A 19,657-nucleotide genomic window follows, 5' to 3' on the forward strand; every position below is an offset into this window, starting at 1 on the left:
CCACAGGTAATATGACGTCGAAAACAATAGGGCCTCAGTCTTGAAAATATTTCATAGATTTTTTTACATTAAAATTTAAGATTAAAATTAGATTCCCAAGTTTAATGTCCCAGCGTTTACTTTGAACTAAGACTGTATGACCACAAAACCCAATTTAACAAGGAGTCACATGGAGGCACAGTGACAGAGCCTAGCGGTGGCAGCAGCATGAGGAGACCATAGGGCCTCAAAATTCCTAAGATGAAAAAATAAATTTTCAAATTTAAATTGAAGATTTATGGTAGCCAGTGCTACCATAAAAATGTTTAGGTAATGTCCCAGCAGCATGATGAGACCATAGGGCCTTACAATCCCTAAGCTTAAGGGTACATTCACACATACAGGATCCTGGGGAGATTTCCTACGCAGGATTTGTAACTGCTGATTAGAAGCTGTGCTCAGTCATTCTGTTTACATGGAAATCTGCAGCAGAAAATCCTGTGCATCAAATCCTGCGCATCAGAAAGAGGAATTTTCAAATTGAAATTGAAGATTTATGGTAGCTAGTGCTACCATAAAAATGTTTAGGTAATGTCCCAGCAGCATGAGGAGACCATATAGTGGCTTAATGACACAGCCTGGAGGTGGCGGAAGCATGAGGAGACCATATAGTGGCTGAATGGCACAACCTGGAGTTGACGACAGCAAGAGGAGACCATATAGTGGCTGAACGACACAGCCTGGAGCAGGCGGCAGCATGAGGAGACCACATAGTGGCTGAATGACACAATGTGGCAGTGGCGGCATTATGAGGAGACCATATAGTGGTTGAATGACACAGCCTGGAGTTGGCGACAGCAAGAGGAGACCATATAGTGGCTGAATGACAGACTGGAGGTGGCAGAATCATGAGGAGACTATATAGTGGCTGAATGAGACATCGTGGAGGTGGCAAAAGCATGACAAAAACATATAGTGGTTGAATGGCACAGCCTGGAGTTGGTGGCAGCATGAGGAGACCACATAGTGGCTGAATGACAGCCTGGAGGTGGCGGCAGTATGAGGAGACCATATAGTGGTTGAATAACACAGCCTGGAGTTGCCGGCAGCATTAGGAGACCAAATAGTGGCTGAACTGCATAGCCTGGAGTTGGCGGCAGCAAGAAGACACCACATAGTGGTTGAATGTCACAGCCTGGAGGTGGTGGCAGCATAAGGAGAACATATAGTTGCGGAATGTCACAGCGTGGAGGTGGCGGCAGCATGAGGAGGACATATAGTGGCTCAATGACACAGCCTGGAGTTGGCGGCAGCAGGAGGAGATCACATAGTGGCTGAATGACACAGCCTGGAATTGGCGGCAGCATGAGGAGAACATATGATGGCAGAATGAGACAGCCTTAAGGTAGTAGCAGCAGCATTAGGAGTCCTGAAAGTGACTCGGTGACGGAGTGGTACGGTGGGTGGCAATACCAGTTCCCGGTGATGAAAGTGGGTGAAAAAAGGTCTGATGCGGAGGACAGTTTGTAACTGGGGAGCAGCGCCTTAACCCCTTCAGGACCAAGCATTTTTCTGTTTTTGCACTTTTGTTTTTTCCTCCTCACCTTTTAAAATCATAACCCTTTTAATTTTGCACCTAAAAATCCAATTGAGGGCTTATTTTTTGCGCCACCAATTCTACTTTGTAATGACATCAGTCATTTTACCCAAAAATCCATGGCGAAACGGGAAATTATGCAACAAAATTTAAGAAAAAATTTTTTTTGTAAATTTTGGGGGCTTCCGTTTATACGCAGTACATTTTTTGGTACGATTAAAAATGATACCCTATTTACCTTATTTATCGGAATATAACACGCACTTTTAAAACTTAAATTTAAGACAAAAAGTCTGCCTGCGTGTTAGACGCCGATAAATCTTCTGGTCACTGATTTAAAGCGGCCGCAGCAGCGTCTGCTTGTTAAGTATTAACAGCACGGCTGCGGCCACTTTAACCTCTTCAGGACATAGGGCGTATGGATACGCCCTGAATCCCGAGTCCTTAAGGACCGAGGGCGTATCCATACGCCCGTGGGAATTCCGGCCCCCACCGCTAGCCGGTTGGGGACCGGAGCCGGATGCCTGCTGAAATCGTTCAGCAGGCATCCCGGCATATCGCCCAGGGGGGTCATTATGCCCCCCCATGTCGGCGATCGCCGCAGATCGCTGGACAATTCAGTCCAGCGATCTGCGGCGATTCCGGGTCAATCGGGTCTCCAGTGACCCGATGACCCGGAATTACTGGCTGTTCGGGGCCGTCTCTGACGGCCCCGAACAGCCAGAGCCTGCAGGGGTGAGGTGGCACTGGTGCCACCTCACGATCGCCCTGATTCGTCGGCCGGATTACCGGCCGACCAATCAGGGCGCCTGCTGCGGGTGTCACTCCCGCACCCGCTCCGCCCCTCTTCCGGAGGACGTGAGCGGGTGCGGGACGTGCACCCTGGGTGCTGGGGACCCCGATCCCCGGCGTCAATGTTGGGATCGGGGCCCCAGGAGCAGCTGCGGCGGCGGAGACGACGAGGGACTGACCTGTGCGGCGAGGATCGTTGGAGGTGAGTGACAGCCTCCTGCTGTTGCTTAGCAACAGCTCCCAGCATGCAAAAAGGGCATGCTGGGAGCTGTAGTTATGCAACAGCAGGAGGCAGACCACCACAACTCCCAGCATTCCCTTATGGGCATGCTGGGACTTATGGTTTTGCAACAGCTGGAGGCACATTCTTTCTATGGAAAAGTGTACCTTCAGCTGTTGTCTAACTACAACTCCCAGCTTGCACAAACAGCTAAAGTGCATGCTGGGAGTTGTAGTGGTGCATCTGCTGGTTGCATAACTACAACTCCCAGCATGCCCGTTGGCTGTTGGTGACTGCTGAGAGTTGTAGTTTTGCAACAGCTGAAGGCACACTGGTTGTGAAACTCAGAGTTTTTTTTTACCTAACTCAGTGTTTCACGACCGGTGTGCCTCCAGCTGTTGCAAACTACAACTCTCAGCAGTCACCGTACACCATGCACCGTACATGCTGGGAGTTGTAGTTTTGCAACAGCTGGAGGCACACTGGTTGTGAAACACTGAGTTAGGTCACAAACTCAGTGATACATAACCAGTGTGCCTACAGTTGTTGCAAAACTGCAACTCTCAGCAGTCACCGACAGCCAACGGGCATGCTGGGAGTTGTAGTTATGCAACAGCTGGATGCCCCCCCCCCCCCCAATGTGAACGTACAGGGTACACTCACATGGGCGGAGAATTACAGTAAGTATCTGGCTGCAAATTTGAGCTGCCGCAATCTTTCTGCTGCAGCTCAAATTGCAAGCGAGAAACTACTGTGAACCCCCCGCCCGTGCGACTGTACCCTAAAAACACTACACTACACTAACACAAAAAATTAAATAAAAAGTAAAAAACACTACGTATACACATACCCCTACACAGCCCCCCTCCCCTCCCCAATAAAAATGAAAAACGTCTGGTACGCCACTGTTTCCAGAACGGAGCCTCCAGCTGTTGCAAAACAACTCCCAGTATTGTCGGACAGCCGTTGACTGTCCAGGCATGCTGGGAGTTTTGCAACAGCTGGAGGCACCCTGTTTGGGAATCACTGGCGTAGAATACCCCTATGTCCACCCCTATGCAATCCCTAATTTAGGCCTCAAATGCGCATGGCGCTCTCACTTTGGAGCCCTGTCGTATTTCAAGGCAACAGTTTAGGGTCACATATGGGGTATCGCCGTACTCAGGAGAAATTGGGTTACAAATTTTGGGGGGTATTTTCTGCTTTTACCCTTTTTAAAAATGTAAAATTTTTGGGAAAACAAGCATTTTAGGTAAAAAAAAAATTTTTTTTTTTACATATGCAAAAGTCGTGAAACACCTGTGGGGTATAAAGGTTCACTTAACCCCTTGTTACGTTCCCCGAGGGTTCTAGTTTCCAAAATGGTATGCCATGTGGGTTTTTTTTTGCTGTCCTGGCACCATAGGGGCTTCCTAAATGCGGCATACCCCCAGAGAAAAATTTGCGTTCAAAAAGCCAAATGTGACTCCTTCTCTTCTGAGACCTGTAGTGCGCCAGCAGAGCACTTTTCACCCCCATATGGGGTGTTTTCTGAATCGGGAGAAATTGGGCTTCAAATTTTTAGGGGTATTTTCTGCTATTACCCTTTATAAAAATAAAAAATTTTTGGGAAAACAAGCATTTTAGGTAAAAATTTTTTTTTTTTTTTTTACATTTGCAAAAGTCGTGAAACACCTGTGGGGTATTAAGGTTCACTTTATCCCATGTTACATTCCCCGAGGGGTCTAGTTTCCAAAATGGTATGCCATGTGGTTTTTTTTTGCTGTTCTGGCACCATAAGGGCTTCCTAAAGGTAACATGCCCCCCAAAAACCATTTCAGAAAAACGTACTCTCCAAAATCCCCTTGTCGCTCCTTCCCTTCTGAGCCCTCTACTGCGCCCGCCGAACACTTTACATAGACATATGAGGTATGTGCTTACTCGAGAGAAATTGGGCTACAAATACAAGTAAAACTTTTGTCCTTTTACCCCTTGTAAAAATTCAAAAATTGGGTCTACAAGAACATGTGAGTGTAAAAAATGAAGATTGTGAATTTTCTCCTTCACTTTGCTGCTATTCGTGTGAAACACCTAAAGGGTTAAAACGCTGACTGAATGTCATTTTGAATACTTTGGGGGGTGTAGTTTTTATAATGGGGTCATTTATGGGGTATTTCTAATATGAAGACCACTTCAAATCCACTTCAAACCTGAACTGGTCCATGAAAAATACTGAGTTTGAAAATTTTGTGAAAAATCGGAAAATTGCTGCTGACCGTTGAAGCCCTCTGGTGTCTTCCAAAAGTAAAAACACGTCAATTTTATGATGCAAACATAAAGTAGACATATTGTATATGTGAACCAAAAAAAAATGTATTCGTAATATCCATTTTCCTTACAAGCAGAGAGCTTCAAAGTTAGAAAAATGCTAAATTTTCAAATTTTTCATCAAATTTACGGATTTTTCACCAAGAAAGGATGCAAATATCGACAAAAATTTACCACTATGTTAAAGTAGAATATGTCACGAAAAAACAGTCTCGGAATCAGAATGATAACTAAAAGCATCCCAGAGTTATTAATGTTTAAAGTGACAGTGGTCAGATGTGCAAAAAACGCTCCGGTCCTTAAGGCCAAAATGGGCTCCGTCCTGAAGGGGTTAAATCAGTGACCAGCGGTATCTCCTCCCCGCACTGTCACTTGTTTTCTCCCGCACTATCCACAGGTACTGGTGTGGTGGATAGTGCAGGAGACGCTGATTAAAATCAGCCCTACCTTGCCCGGATCTGCGCTACCTTTTAACCCCTTAAGGACGCAGAACGTAAATGTACGTCCTGGTGCGGTGGTACTTAACGCACCAGGACGTACATTTACGTCCTGTGCATAACCGCGGGCGTCAGAGCGATGCCCGTGTCATGCATGGCTGATCCCGGCTGCTGATCGCAGCCAGGGACCCGCCGGCAATGGACGATGCCCGCGATCTCGCGGGCATCCGCCATTAACCCCTCAGGTGCCGGGATCAATACAGATCACGGAATCTGCGGCAGTGTGCGATTTCAATGAATGATCGGATCGCCCGCAGCGCTGCTTCGGGGATCCGATCATTCAGAAAGCCGCACGGAGGTCCCCTCACCTTCCTCCTTCCGGCTCCCGGCGTCTCCTGCTCTGGTCTGAGATCGAGCAGACAGAGCAGAAGATGACCGATAACACTGATCTGTTCTATGTCCTATACATAGAACAGATCAGTATTAGCAATCATTGTATTGCTATGAATAGTCCCCTTTGGGGACTATTGAAGTGTAAAAAAAAATGTAAAAGTTAAAGTTAAAAAAAGGGAAAAATCCCCTCCCCCAATAAAAAAGTAAAACGTCAATTTTTTCCTATTTTACCCTTAAAAAGCGTAAAAAATACATTTTATAGACATATTTGGTATCGCCGCGTGCGTAAATGTCCGAACTATTAAAATAAAATGTTAATGATCCCATACGGTGAACGGTGTGAACGAAAATAAAAAAAGTCAAAAATTGCTACTTTTTTAATACATTTTCTTAAAAATTTTTTTATAACAAATTTATTAAAAGTTTTTTATATGCAAATGTGGTATCACAATAAAAGTACAGATCATGGCGCAAAAAATGAGCCCTCATACCGCCGCTTATACGGAAAAATAAAAAAGTTAGAGGTCATCAAAATAAAGGGATTATAAACGTACTAATTTGGTTAAAAAGTTTGTGATTTTTTTTAAGCACAACAGTAATAGAAAAGTGTGTAATAATGGGTATCATTTTAATCGTATTGACCCTCAGAATAAAGAACAAATGTAATTTTTACCATAAATTGTACGACGGTTTTTTGGTTGCGCCATACATTTTATGATATAATGAGTTATGTCATTACAAAGGACAACTGGTCGCGCAAAAAACAAGCCCTCATACTAGTCTGTGGATGAAAATATAAAAGAGTTATGATTTTTAGAAGGCGAGGAGGAAAAAATTAAAACGTAAAAATTAAATTGGAGGAAATATATAATCAGAAATAATTATATAACCAGTCCTCAAAAAGTAGTGAAAAAGGGAAAGAAAAGGAAAAAATATCTCTTATCTCTTGTGCTTTTCTTTTTGTATCTATTTTTTTCTTTTCTTTCCCTTTTTCACTACTTTTTGAGGACTGGTTATATAATTATTTCTGATTATATATTTCCTCCCGTTGATTACTGGGTCTTTTGGGGGTTTTCAGACCTTCCAGTTAACCTCGGAGTAGATGGTTGATTGAGCTGCACTGTCTCTTTGTAATTTTTTGTAAAAATGAAATTGAGTCCTTAAGGGGTTAATCAGCGTCTCCCGCACTATCCACCACACCAGTACCTGTGGATAGTGCGGGAGAAAACAAGTGAGTTTCACTTTTACTTCATTTCCCCTCCCTCATCATTCCCCCTTTCCTACTTTTAATAGTTTTATTTTCCTTACCTGTCTGCGTTTTGGCAGGTCAGGCGGGGGTCTTGCGGGCAGTGAAGCAGATGAGTTACGTCCTATCCCGGCATCACTCACATCACTTTGCATTTCCTGTAGTCTCCGCCGAAAAGTGACATGCCGCACAGAGAAGCCGGGAGAGGCCGTAACTCATCTGCTTCACTGACCCCACAAGACAGCCGAAGCGCAGACAAGTAAGGAAAGGGGAAGAGTGGTCTTCAACCTGCGTACCTCCAGATGTTGCAAAACTACAACTCCCAGCATACCCGGACAGCAGTTGGCTGTCCGGGCATGCTGGGAGTTATAGTTTTGCAACATCTGGAGGTCCGCAGGTTGAAGACCACTGGATGCCATAGGAGGAACATGATGGGGGGGATGATGAGACGGGGAAATGATGAGGGGGGGGAATGATGGGGGAGATGATGAGACAGGAGGAAATGATGAGGGGGGATGAGACAGGGGGAAATGATGAGGGGGGATGAGACAGGAGGAAATGATGAGGGGGGAGAATGATGGGGGGATGAGACAAAGGGGGGAATGATGAGGGGGGAGAATGATGGGGGGATGAGACAGGGGGAAATGATGAGGGGGGAGAATGATGGGGGGATGAGACAGGGGGAAATGATGAGGGGGAGAATGATGGGGGGATTAGACAGGGGGGAAATGATGAGGGGGATAATGATGGGGGGATGAGACAGGGGGAAATGATGAGGGGGGAGAATGATGGGGGAGGAGACAGGGGGAAATTATGAGGGGGAGAATGATGGGGGGATGAGACAGGGGGAAATGATGAGGGGGGGATGATGGGGGGAAATGACGAGGGAGGATGAGGGAGGATGATGAGACAGGGTGGGGGGAATGATGGAGGACATGATGAGACAGGGTGGGGGGGATGATGAGGAGGGAATGATGGGGACATGATTAGACTGGGTGGGGGGATGATGAGACAGGGGGAAATGATGGTGGGGGAGGCACTAAAGGCTTAATGTCTGTATGGCTAGTGGTGGTCTATGACAGGGGGAAATGATGAAACATGGGGGGTGGTGATGAGAGGGGTAAATGTGGCACAGGGACTGATAAAAGGGAAGGAATGATGTGGCACTGGAGGGGACGGGATCAAACTGAAGAAAAGGAAGTTGGGGGGATGATGTGGCATTTAGTCCAAGTCATTTATTGTACATTTTATCTTTTTTATTTAAATTTCCCTGTTAAAATGGGGGTGCGTTTTATACGTCAGTGCGTGTTATACGCCCATAAATACGGTATATAGGTTTGATTTTGTCGTACTTTTAGAAAAAATCATAACTATATGCACGAAAATTATTACATTTAAATTTGTCCTCTTCTGATCCCTATAACTTTTTTATTTTTCTGCATACAGGTTAGTATGAGAGCAAATTATTATTATTTTTTTCTGAAGGTACCTTTTTTGTTTTTTTGGACTACTTGATCACTTTTTATTCCTTTTTTTATGGTCCAAAAAGTGACCAAAATACGCTTTTTTTGTGCTTACGCCATCGACCGTGCAGTTTAATTAAGAATATATTTTTATAGTTCAGACATTTACTCACACAGCGATACCACATGTTTATTTTTATTATGTTTATATATTTTTATATGGAATTTGGGAAAACGGGGGTGATTTAAACTTTTAATAAGGAAGGGGTAAATGTGTGTGTTTTTTTTAAAATTTTAAACTTTTTTTGACACTTTTAGCCCCCTTAGGGGACTTTTAGGAGGAATCATTTGATTCCTCATACAGAACCATAGAACCATATTGATCAGTGTGCTCTGCACTCGATTGATAAAGCCTGTGCCGACACATGAGGAGAGGTAAGCCCTAAGGCTACCTCAGCAGTGGATCACCCCCCCCCCCCATTTTTGCGCTGCGGGGGGGGGGGGGAAGCGATCCACCCCACTGGACCACCAGGGATGGAATAAAGGCACCTTTAGACGCCGCTTTGACAGCAGCGATCTAATCGGTTAATAGCCGGCCAGGGCGATCGCCGCATGTCGGCTATTAACGCTGGCTCGCCAGCTACAAGAAATAGCTGGGGGCAGGCCGGTATGATGCAGGCTCGAGTCGGGAACCCGTGCCATACCACCTTAACGGCCATTGGAAGAGTATAGACGTTCATGGTCGTTAAGGGATTAAATTTGTTTTGCACTTTCTATATTTGTTTAGTGTTGGTGTGGCACCATGGTCAATCTACACTGATGCATCAGGCATTGGTGGATGGAAATCCTGGCTGATCCATGCCTGAATTATCCTCACAAAGGTCAGTCTCTCCACATTTTTTGTGGACAGACGAGTTCTCCTTGGCGTGACTATGGCCCCTGCCGCACTAAACACCTGCTCTGATGGTACACTACTTGCCGGGCAGACAGCTTTTCCATGGTAAAATCTGCCAGTTGCTGTCACAAATCAAATTTGGTAGTGGTTCTTCAAGGTGTGAAGGCATGGGCATGTCAAGGTATGCCACCACCTGCTGATGCAGGTCCTGCTCCAGGTCTACCTACTGCTGATGAGTTGCTTCATTATGCGGGTGAAAGGTACTCATCAGCCACTGTAGACTAATGTTCATGCCGCCCCTTCCCTCCCCAGCAGCCATGGCAGTGGAAAGTGAGCGCAGAGGGCCCCCCTGAGTCAGACCTGCAAGAGGATGGACGATGGTGCCAATAGGCATTGGCCAACTGACTACGTAGGATGTTTCTGTAGTAGGTCAGTTTGTCCTCCCTCTCAGTGGGTGTAAAAAAGGCCCTCTAGCTCCTCCTCTACAGTCAGATGACTAGAAAAACTGACCATTCTGTGAAACCTAAACTGTGCTCCACTGTGCCCCTTCCCCTTCTCCAGTTCAGCCCCCACAGGGCTCATGTGGCCGTGAAATGTAGGTGCCACGTCTCCAGCGCCCTGACCAGCCATCATTTCCAACACGTGTTGTAGGAAATGAAGCAGTGGAATGATGTTGTTCATCCCGTAATCCTGGCGACAGACTAATAATGTGGCTTCCTCAGAGGGCCTGAGCATACGGCAGGAGTCATGTATGAGCTGCCACTGGTTGACATTGAAGTTATACAGGTGAGTCCGCCTATCCGCTTGGATCATTAAGAAATCGGTGATGGCTTTTCTCTGTTCGTATATTCGGTCCAACAAATGGAGGGTGGAATTTCAACGTGTGGCAACGTTGCAAATCAGACTATGTTGGGGGATACCGTACTGACGCTGCAGCTCAATTAGGGTGTGCTTTTCGGGTGTACGAGTGGCTGAAGTGCATGCAAAGTGTCCTTCCCATTGTTAGGATGTCTTGCAAATGGGGAGAACACTTCAGGAACCGCTTGATAACCAGATTGAACACGTGTGCGCTGCAGGGCGCATGGCTCAGCCTTCCTTGTCGCAGCACACACAAGATGTTCTTCCCGTTGTCGGTCACCATGGTTCCCATTTCCAGTTTTCATGTAGTAAGCCAAGCTCCGATTTCTTTAAGAATTACTTTTTAGAAGTTCCTCTCCTGTGTGACTATGTACACCAAGGCAAATCATGTGAAGAACAGCGTGACACCGCCGAGGACTGCACACATGGAATGCTGAATGGGCACTGAGACATGTCCGTGCAGTGGAGGCTGAGAACACAGTGGAGGATGAGGAGGCAGAGTTGCACACTGTCACAGGACCAACGGCCTGAGAGCGTGGAGGAGGAAGCGGCGTGATGTATCCAAGTTGGTGTTTTGGCTGTGCAGGAACTATATTCACAAAGTGGGCTGCAAAGGACATGTATTGTCCCTGACCGTAGTTACAGCTCCAGACGGCGCTGCCATGCACTTTGGTACACACCAACAAGCTCAAGGACTGTCCCACCTTCTCCTCCACAAAATTTAGCAGGGCTGGTACTGCCTTCTTCGCAAAGAAATGATGGCTTGGTACTTTCCACCTCGGCTCGGCTCAAGCCATCAGTTCTCTGTACGGTGCAGAGTCTACCACTTGAGAAGGGAGGGACTGCAGCACCAGCAACTTGGACAGGAGCACATTCAGCTTCTTCACCATTAGATGAGTGGGCACATACTGTTGTCTCTTGGACATGACTTCGCCTATGGATTGCTGGCTGAATGACTGACTGAAAGTAGGAGGAGCAGGAGCATCAGGAGCAACAGGAGGGTATGACACACAGCTCCCTTCGGCTGAGGTGGTGGAGCCTTGGCTGGCTGAAAAAGGGAGCGGCGTGCCACTGGGTGATGCAGCAGGCTGAACCACCGCATCGGAGCCAAGGTTCTCCCAGGCCGTTTTATGGTGGCGCAGCATATATTGACGCAGAGCCGTGGTGACAACATTGGGATCCTGGCCACGTTTCACCTTCTGTTAACCTCCTCCTGATGCTTGATGAAAAACCTCCACACTGCCGAGTAGCTGATTTTCCCACCAACAGTCCGCACTAATTGACTGCTACTGCCGCTATCTCCTGGAACCCCTGTTCCACTAAGTAGGCTGCCGGAGAAGCTGGTGGTCTCCCCTGGGCATATTTGGCTCCAGACTTTCCACTTCTACCACCATGCTGACTGCTACCCATGCTACCACCTTGCTGGCTCAGATGCTGCCTCACTGGGAACCTGCAACCCTCTTCTGCTGCTGATGATGAAGCCTCTTCTGCACCCAGATCCCAATTGTGATCGGCTTCATTGTCATTAGCAAGTGTCTGAATGTCACTGATGTCCTCCTCCAGTTCCTCAACAGTGTCTTCTTCAGGACCCTGAACGCTGGCAACACCACCTCCCACGTCACTCTCCTCATTACTACTTGCCCGCCTAGTGTAGGAAGCGGCGGATGTCTCTTCCACTTCTTGGCTGGGCAATAGCTGCTGACTGTCCTCTATTAGATCGTCCTCACTGAATAGTGGAGCTGAACCCACAGCATAAGATACTTCTGTAGGGGAGTTCTGTAGGGACTGCTACCGGGCCATGCCAACTGAGTGTTGTGTCTAAGGAACCCACCGACTGTTGACTGGGGGTATCAGATGTAACTTGTGAAGAAGCGGATGACCGTTTAAACCATACAATGATGGCAGATGGGTTGCTGGTCGAGACATGATCGCTAGCTTATAACGGGAGATCAGGCCTCTTGCTGCGACTCCTGCTGCCACTCACCCCTAGTCTGCTGCGACATTCTGCCTGCGCCTGATGAATGTACGCCTCTTTCACTCCTCTGTGCACGACCTGTGCTTCTCTGCCTGACATACTTAGTGCGTATATGAGGGGAGTACAACACGCTTCACTATGCTTAAAACAGTATTTGTCTAGAATAGCAGTAGGTGTGTACTTTTGGCTGGCCTTTTACAGTAACTAGGCCCTTAAGACTTTATCAGGTACAAAATGGTACAGCACTTGTATAGATGTATGTATGTGGTATGCACTTATGAGGGCAGTAGAATGCGTTCCACTAAGCTTAAAGGGGTGATCCACCAAAAGGTGATTTTAGTACGCACCTGTCTTAATGGACATGCTTAGGTAGGATCTGCGCTTGTCTTGGGGCTCAATGGCTATGTCATGAGTTACCATAACACTGTGGCTAGCTTTTTGTAAACTGGTATTTCCTGTTTGAGGTTTCTTCTTTTGCCTACAAATCCCAGAATTCCATTTTCCTCCCTCTAACACATCAGCCACCTTACCCATTAAAACATAAATGAGCTGCATCCGTTCAAACGACCTGTGTTGTTCAATCAGGGTGCCTAGAGCTGCTGCATTAGTTGCACATTGATCTCTCTCCCACCAATCAGTAGAGGAAATCTATTTGCTGTTCCAATCTGCATATAAATGGAAACCTCCAATGGTACACTTTTGTATTATAAGAGCACGTTGGCCTATGTGTTAAGAGATTTTGTAGATCTTGTACAATATGAAAAAAATAAAACAGACAAAAGCGCAAAGAACATGTGCCGATACTCCGGTGGTACAGAGGTTAATAGTAGCAGCGATAAGGATAACCGCTCACCTGAGGGTGTTATGCTCAGAGCACAACACCTATTGAAGCTTGTAAACCCAATGCCAGGGTATGAAGTCGGGAAGGAGCCTGAATCTTGCCCCTCTCTGTGGTACACAGTAGCGGTCTTAGAAATCACATCTGGAACTGCAGGGATGCAGAAGAAAACTTTGATCCTCCTGGCGCTCACCCGATAAGCAAAGAAGCTGTTACGGGCAATGGAAAGGAAATTTTAAATTCTTTATTCAGCGCTAGAGAAGTCTCGAGCGCTGAATAAAGAATTTTTAATTTCCTTTCCACTGTCCGTAACAGCTTTCTTGCTTATCGGGTGAGCGCCAGGAGGATCAAAGTTTTCCTCTGCATCCCTGCAGTTCCAGAAGAGATTTTGTAGGGCATACAGAACCAGCCTTTATCTAGTATTACAGCAAGGCACAGTGAGGATGTACTCCCAACATCATGCACTTGTTGCAGCCTTCCCTTGACCCCCCCCCCCCCCCCCCCCCCGGTTGTCCTCCTTTATCTATAGGTCTACTATAACTATAGGTCAATCCTGCCCTGAAAATGACCCATAAACTGGTGCTGTACCGTATAGACATGTACGTCTGTAATATCCCAGAGACTATGTACTGTGGTGATTAAAAAGGATTAAAAAAAGTAAAGCATTGTGGGAAAGAAATAAAAGTATGGTACCATCAAGATGCAATATAAGATAAGGAAAAGCTCTCTAAATCTAGCTATATTAAAGTACGTAGTAGCTGCCATATGCTCTAATATTTCAATTAGTGCAGGCCTATTGATCATTTATTCTGCTGAGAAGCATACACATTAAAATGAAGTAAAGAACTATTAGCAATAGTCACTCTCTTCATTTTAAACCTAATATAAACACTTGAAAATAATCACTGCCATATATAAACGCCTGCTTATGGCTCTATAATGACATAGTAATATCACAGAACCTCTAATCATATAACCGCATGATGTCTAAATAAACAAGCAAATAAGCATTAGGTGAATTATAATTGCCGACTGATAGCTGGAGAAGGAACAAAGGAGCATGCATGCTACAGCTACTGTGGAATTCATATTCACAGCATTCTCTTCTAGCCATAACCATTAGCATTGTAAATCTCTAGGGAAAGATTCACATGTGGCACATTTTTGTGCCAGAAATATAACTGTAGCGAATGCATCATGAAATTTGCATGGGTTACACCACTCTGCTGCATATTTGACCCATTGAAAGTTTTTTCATTTAAATTTTACCTGGTCCTTAAGCCTAACAATGGACTTATCCTTACATGGGTTATCCAGGAATCTAAAAAAAAAAAAAAATACACATTCACTGCTTCCGATTGCACCGTCCTCCTCTGTCCACTGAATGTTATTTCCTCCTGTACACTCTACTAAAATTACATTTCCCATCAGTCCTTACTACCAAGACTTTTAGGCCGTGGCTTGTCCGTATGATTAGAGATGAGCGAATCGAATCTGACGAATCCGAATTCGTTACGAACTTCAGGAAAAGTTTGATTCGCAACAAATGCGTATATCACCTCAATTCAATTGTGTGAATTGCTTCATTAAACTCCACTTAGTGTGGTCCGGGCATCTAAAATGGTGGATCCACATGTGAGGACATGGGACAAGGAATCTTGGGAAGGCCGGGAGCAAGGGTCGGCGGGATAACCCTGAATCACATGCAGCATGCAGCCTATCAGCAGCCAGCCACCCATGTGATGTCAAAGCCCTATATAATCAGCACCCATCTTGCGGCCAGTCACATCAGCGCTTTATTACAGAGAGAGAGGGACAGACAGCAGTGTGTGTTGCACAAAAAAGCATTTTTACAGCAGCAGTTCACCTCCCAGTCACATCAGCATTCTATTACAGAAAGAGAGGAACAGAGAGCAGTGTGTGATGCACAGAAAATAATTTTTACAGTAGTGATTCACCTCCCAGTCACATCAGCGTTCTATTGCAGAGAGAGAGGGACAGATAGCATTGTGTTGCACAGAAAAGCTTTTTTTACAGCAGCGGTTCCCCTCAACCCCAAATCCAACCTGTGCGTACATCTAAGTGGTGTAACTTTTTGTTCCTGTTAAAGTTTTAAGGGCTGAGATACTGTGAAAGACCAGGAAAAAGTACACACCTGCTGGTGTTGTAGACAAATACTGTTTTAAGCGTAATGGTGCAAATTATCCTCCCCTCATAAGTGCATACCAAATACGCACATCTAAGTGGTGTACCATTTTGTTCCTGTTAAAGTCTTAAGGGCCTAGATACTGTGAAATGCCAGCCAAAGTACACACCTGCTGGTGTTGTAGACAAATACCGTTTTAATAGTAGTATAGTAGTGGAGCTTATTGTACTTCCCTCATATACACACTAATTATGTCAGGCAGAGAAGTGCCAGGACGTGCACAGAGGAGTGGCAGAGGCCTAAATTCATCAGGTAGAGGTCGCAGCAGACTAGGTGCAAGATTTCTGAGCTCCCGGTATCAGCTAGCGGTAGTGTATCGACCAGCAACAGATCTGCCGTCATCAATTGATTAACACGATCATTCACTTTATCACAAGTGACATCTGATACCCCCAGTCAACAGTCGGTGGGTTCCTCAGACACAACCCTCAGTTGGCATGGCCTGGCAGCAGTCCTTGTCCTCCCATTGCCTCTGTCCTATGCTGTTCCCTCACCCACAGAAGTATCTTATGCTGTGGGTTCAGCTCCACTATTTAGTGAGGATGATCTACTAGAGGACAGTCAGCAGCTACTGCCAAGCCAAGAAGTGGATGATCTAAAGGGGAGAAAAGGGAGAGCGCTTCTTGGTGTGATAAAAGAGAGATAATTAGTATAAAAGTGAAATAAGACAGCAGATCACCAGATGTGATTGTGTAACATCATACACAACAATGGTAAGGGCATCAAGAGGTAGTGTATCCGTAGTCCTCCAGCTAGGCAAGGTATTCAATCGGTCTGGCTTCAAGGAGAACGCCGGCTCCACGTGGCACAGGATACAAAAGGAATGGAGATCAGATAAAATCGAGGTAATTTATTAACCACTTAAGGACCCAGGGTGTATGGATACGCCATGGCTTCCTGGTACATAAGGACCCAGGACGTGTCCATACACCCGTGGGAATTTTGGTCCCCGCCGCATGCCGGGTGGGGACCGGGGTGACTGCTGATATCAATCAGCAGGTACCCTGCGCAAATGCCCAAGGGGGTCATCAGACCCCCCCCCCCCCCATGTTGGCAATTCCGGGTCATACGGGTGTATGGTGACTCGGTGACCTGGAATATAAGGGGGATCACGGGTTGTCTAAGACACCCACGATCCCCCTGAAGGGATAGTAGTGAGGTGGCAGGGGTGCCACCCTCCTATCCCTGCTATTGGTAACCAGAAACGACGACCAATAGCAGATCGGGGGTAGGGGGGGTTAATTTTTGGTTTCCCCATTCTGCCCACCCACAATAGGCCAGGCAGTACGGGGAAACCGAAGAGGACCAATGGCAGAAGATCCACTTACCCATCCGGAGGCAGCGGGTGACGGTGATCGGCAGGCGGCATGTTGTGCAGCTGGCTCGCTGGATCGTACGGAAGTACAGTGGTCTCTAAACTGTAGCCCTCCAGATGTTGCAAAACTACAACTCCCAGCATGCCCAGACAGCTGTTTGCTGTGTGGGCATGCTGGGATTTTTAGTTTTGCAACAGCTGGAGGGTCACAGTTTGGAGATCACTGTGCAGTGATCTCTAAACTGTTGCCCTCTAGATCTTGCAAAACTACAACTCCTAGCATGCCCACACAGCAGTTTGTTGTCTGGGCATGCTTGGATTTGTAGTTTTGCAACATCTGGAGGGCCACAGTTTGGAGATCACTGTGCAGTGGTCTCTAAACTGTAGCCCTCCAGATGTTGCAAAACTGCAAATCCCAGCATACCCAAACAGCAAACAGCTGTCTAGGCATGCTGAGAGTTGTAGTTGCGTACCTCCAGCTGTTGCATAACTACATCCCCCAGCATGCCCTTCAGTGATCAGTACATGCTGGGAGTTGTAGTTTTGCAACAGCTGGAGGCACACTGTTTGGAAAATACTGAGTTAGGTAACTGTAAGTCACCTGCTTCAAGTTTCAGCTGCAGCAAATTTTTCACCGCAGCGCAAACTCCTAGCGGGAAACTCACTGTAACACGCCAGTGCGTATGTACCCTAAAAACACTAACTACACTACACTAACACATAATAAAGGGTTAGACACTACATATACACCCCCATACACTCTACCCCCCAATAAAAATGAAAAACGTATTGTACGGCAGTGTTTCCAAAATGGAGCCTCCAGCTGTTGCAAAACAACAACTCCCAGCATTTCTGGACAGCCACTGACTGTCCAGGCATGCTGGGAGTTTAGCAACAGCTGGAGGCACCGTGTTTGGGAATCACTGGTGTAGAATACCCCTATGTCCACCCCAATGCAATCCCTAATGTATTCCTCAAATGCGCATGGCCCTCTTTCACTTTGGAGCCCTGTTGTATTTCAAGGAAACAGTTTAGGGCCACATATGGGGTATTTCCGTACTCGGGAGAAATTGCACTACAAATTTTGAGGGTCTTTTTCTCCTTTTACCCCTTATGAAAAGGTAAAGTTGGGGACTACACCAGCCTGTTAGTGTAAAAAAATAAAAAGATTTACACTTATATGCAGGTGTTGCCCCATACTATTTATTTTCACAAGCGGTAAAAGGAAAAAAAGACCCCCAAAATTTGTAACGCAATTTCTCCTGAGTATGGAAAGGTTCTATCTAACCACTAGGAGTTATATCGTTGGTTGGTTATTATACCTCTACATTTTCTATTTGGCCAATTGCAGTAGAGTGGTATAGTGGCCAGCCTGTAGTTGGCGGCAGCATAAGGAGATCATATAGTGTCTGAATGACACAGCCTTGAGGTGGCGGGAGCATGAGGAGACCATATAGTTTCAGATTGAGACAGCCTGGAGGTGGCAGCAGCATGAGGAGAACATATGGTGGCAGAATGAGACAGCCTGGAGGTGGCATCAGCAGCATAAGGAGTCCTGAAAGTGACATACTGGGGCAGTGGGTGGCAATACCAGTACCTGCTGATGAAGGTGGGTGAAAAAAGGAGAACTTGGCATCAGATGTGTGGCATCAGGTGGGTGGGAGGATCAGAATAGTAGCTGAGACAGGTAGGCAGAAGAAAATGGTATCTTTTGTAAAAGTGTTACTGTGCAGAAGAAAGTATTAGGATATGTGTTACATAAAACTTAATTTTTAATAATATTCTTAGGATAAAATATATGTACCCAAAATGTTTTGGAAATCAAAAAATACCATGTGCCACCAACACCACCAAGTATTGATGTGATGCAAAGACCTCTAAAAGGTGGAAGGGAACAACGTATGGTTCATTGTAACTGGTGGGGGTAAAAACTTCCCCTGTAAGGCCCTACTCTTGCATTATTAATTCCCTTCTTGGCAAGTGTTACTTGCCCTAAAAATGGCGGCCCCAAACAGGAAACTCTCCCTATTTCCACCTAAAAACCCTGTGAAATGGCAGTGTTTTTAGGTGGAAATAGGGAGAGGTTCCTGTGTGGGGCTGCCCTTTTAAGGGTGAGTAACACTTGCCAAGAAGGGAATTAAAGGGGTTATCCACCATAAGGGGATTTTTGTACGTACCTGGCAGGCAGTAATGGACATGCTTAGGAAGGATCTGCGCTTGTCTTGGGGCTAAATGGCTATGTCATGAGATTGCCATAACACTGTGGCTACCTTTTTGTGAACTTGTATTTCCTGTTAGACTTATGTTTTTTTGACTACAAATCCCACAATGCCATTTTCCGCCCTTTCACACATCATCCACCCCACCCATTGAAACAAAAGACCTGTTGTTTTCAATCAGGGTGCCTGCAGCTGTTGCATTAGTTGCAGATTGATCCCTCCGCCCATTGAAGCAGACAGGCTCCCAGGTCTCGGCCTCATTGCAAGCTGGGAAAACTCAGAGACAACAGTCATTTTGTATGCTGGTAGAATTAAATAGTGGGGTGAAAATCAAAGAAGAATTGTGACAAAAATGTCACACACAGGTACAGACACTATATTATGAACTACACTAACTTTACAAACCCTGTAGCATAGTCAAAGAAAAAAAATCCTGGAATACCCCTTTAAACAGCTAAAAATGATATACATACAATGTTATCAACAAAGTTAACCAAGCAGGCGAATATGCATGAAAGACATAGGAGATATGAATACATGCTCTACAAAACAGATACAAGCCTCAAGTCAAGTGACAGTCTGAAGTGTAAGTGCCCCTTTCTTTTCGTGCTTCTATTTATTTTTGTTTATGATATCCACATTGCGGTCAAAAATTTCTTGTGTTAAGTTATATCATGCTGTACCTATGATATTGTACTTGAGGCACGACTCATATGGGCCATGATCTTATGACCACTCTACTGGGGGTATCTACCTCATTCACTTGAGGCTTGTATCTGTTTTGTAGTGCATGTATTTCTATCTCCTAGGAACAAAGCAAAGCAAAACTGACGGCTCTCCTCAGCTGAATGCTTACACCTGCGCCTTGATTAGCCGGCAGTGTTCCCGGTTCACAGCAGTACAGAGAAAGGAAGGAA

This window comes from Hyla sarda, chromosome 10 (assembly GCF_029499605.1).
Source record: "Hyla sarda isolate aHylSar1 chromosome 10, aHylSar1.hap1, whole genome shotgun sequence".
NCBI lineage: Eukaryota > Metazoa > Chordata > Amphibia > Anura > Hylidae > Hyla > Hyla sarda.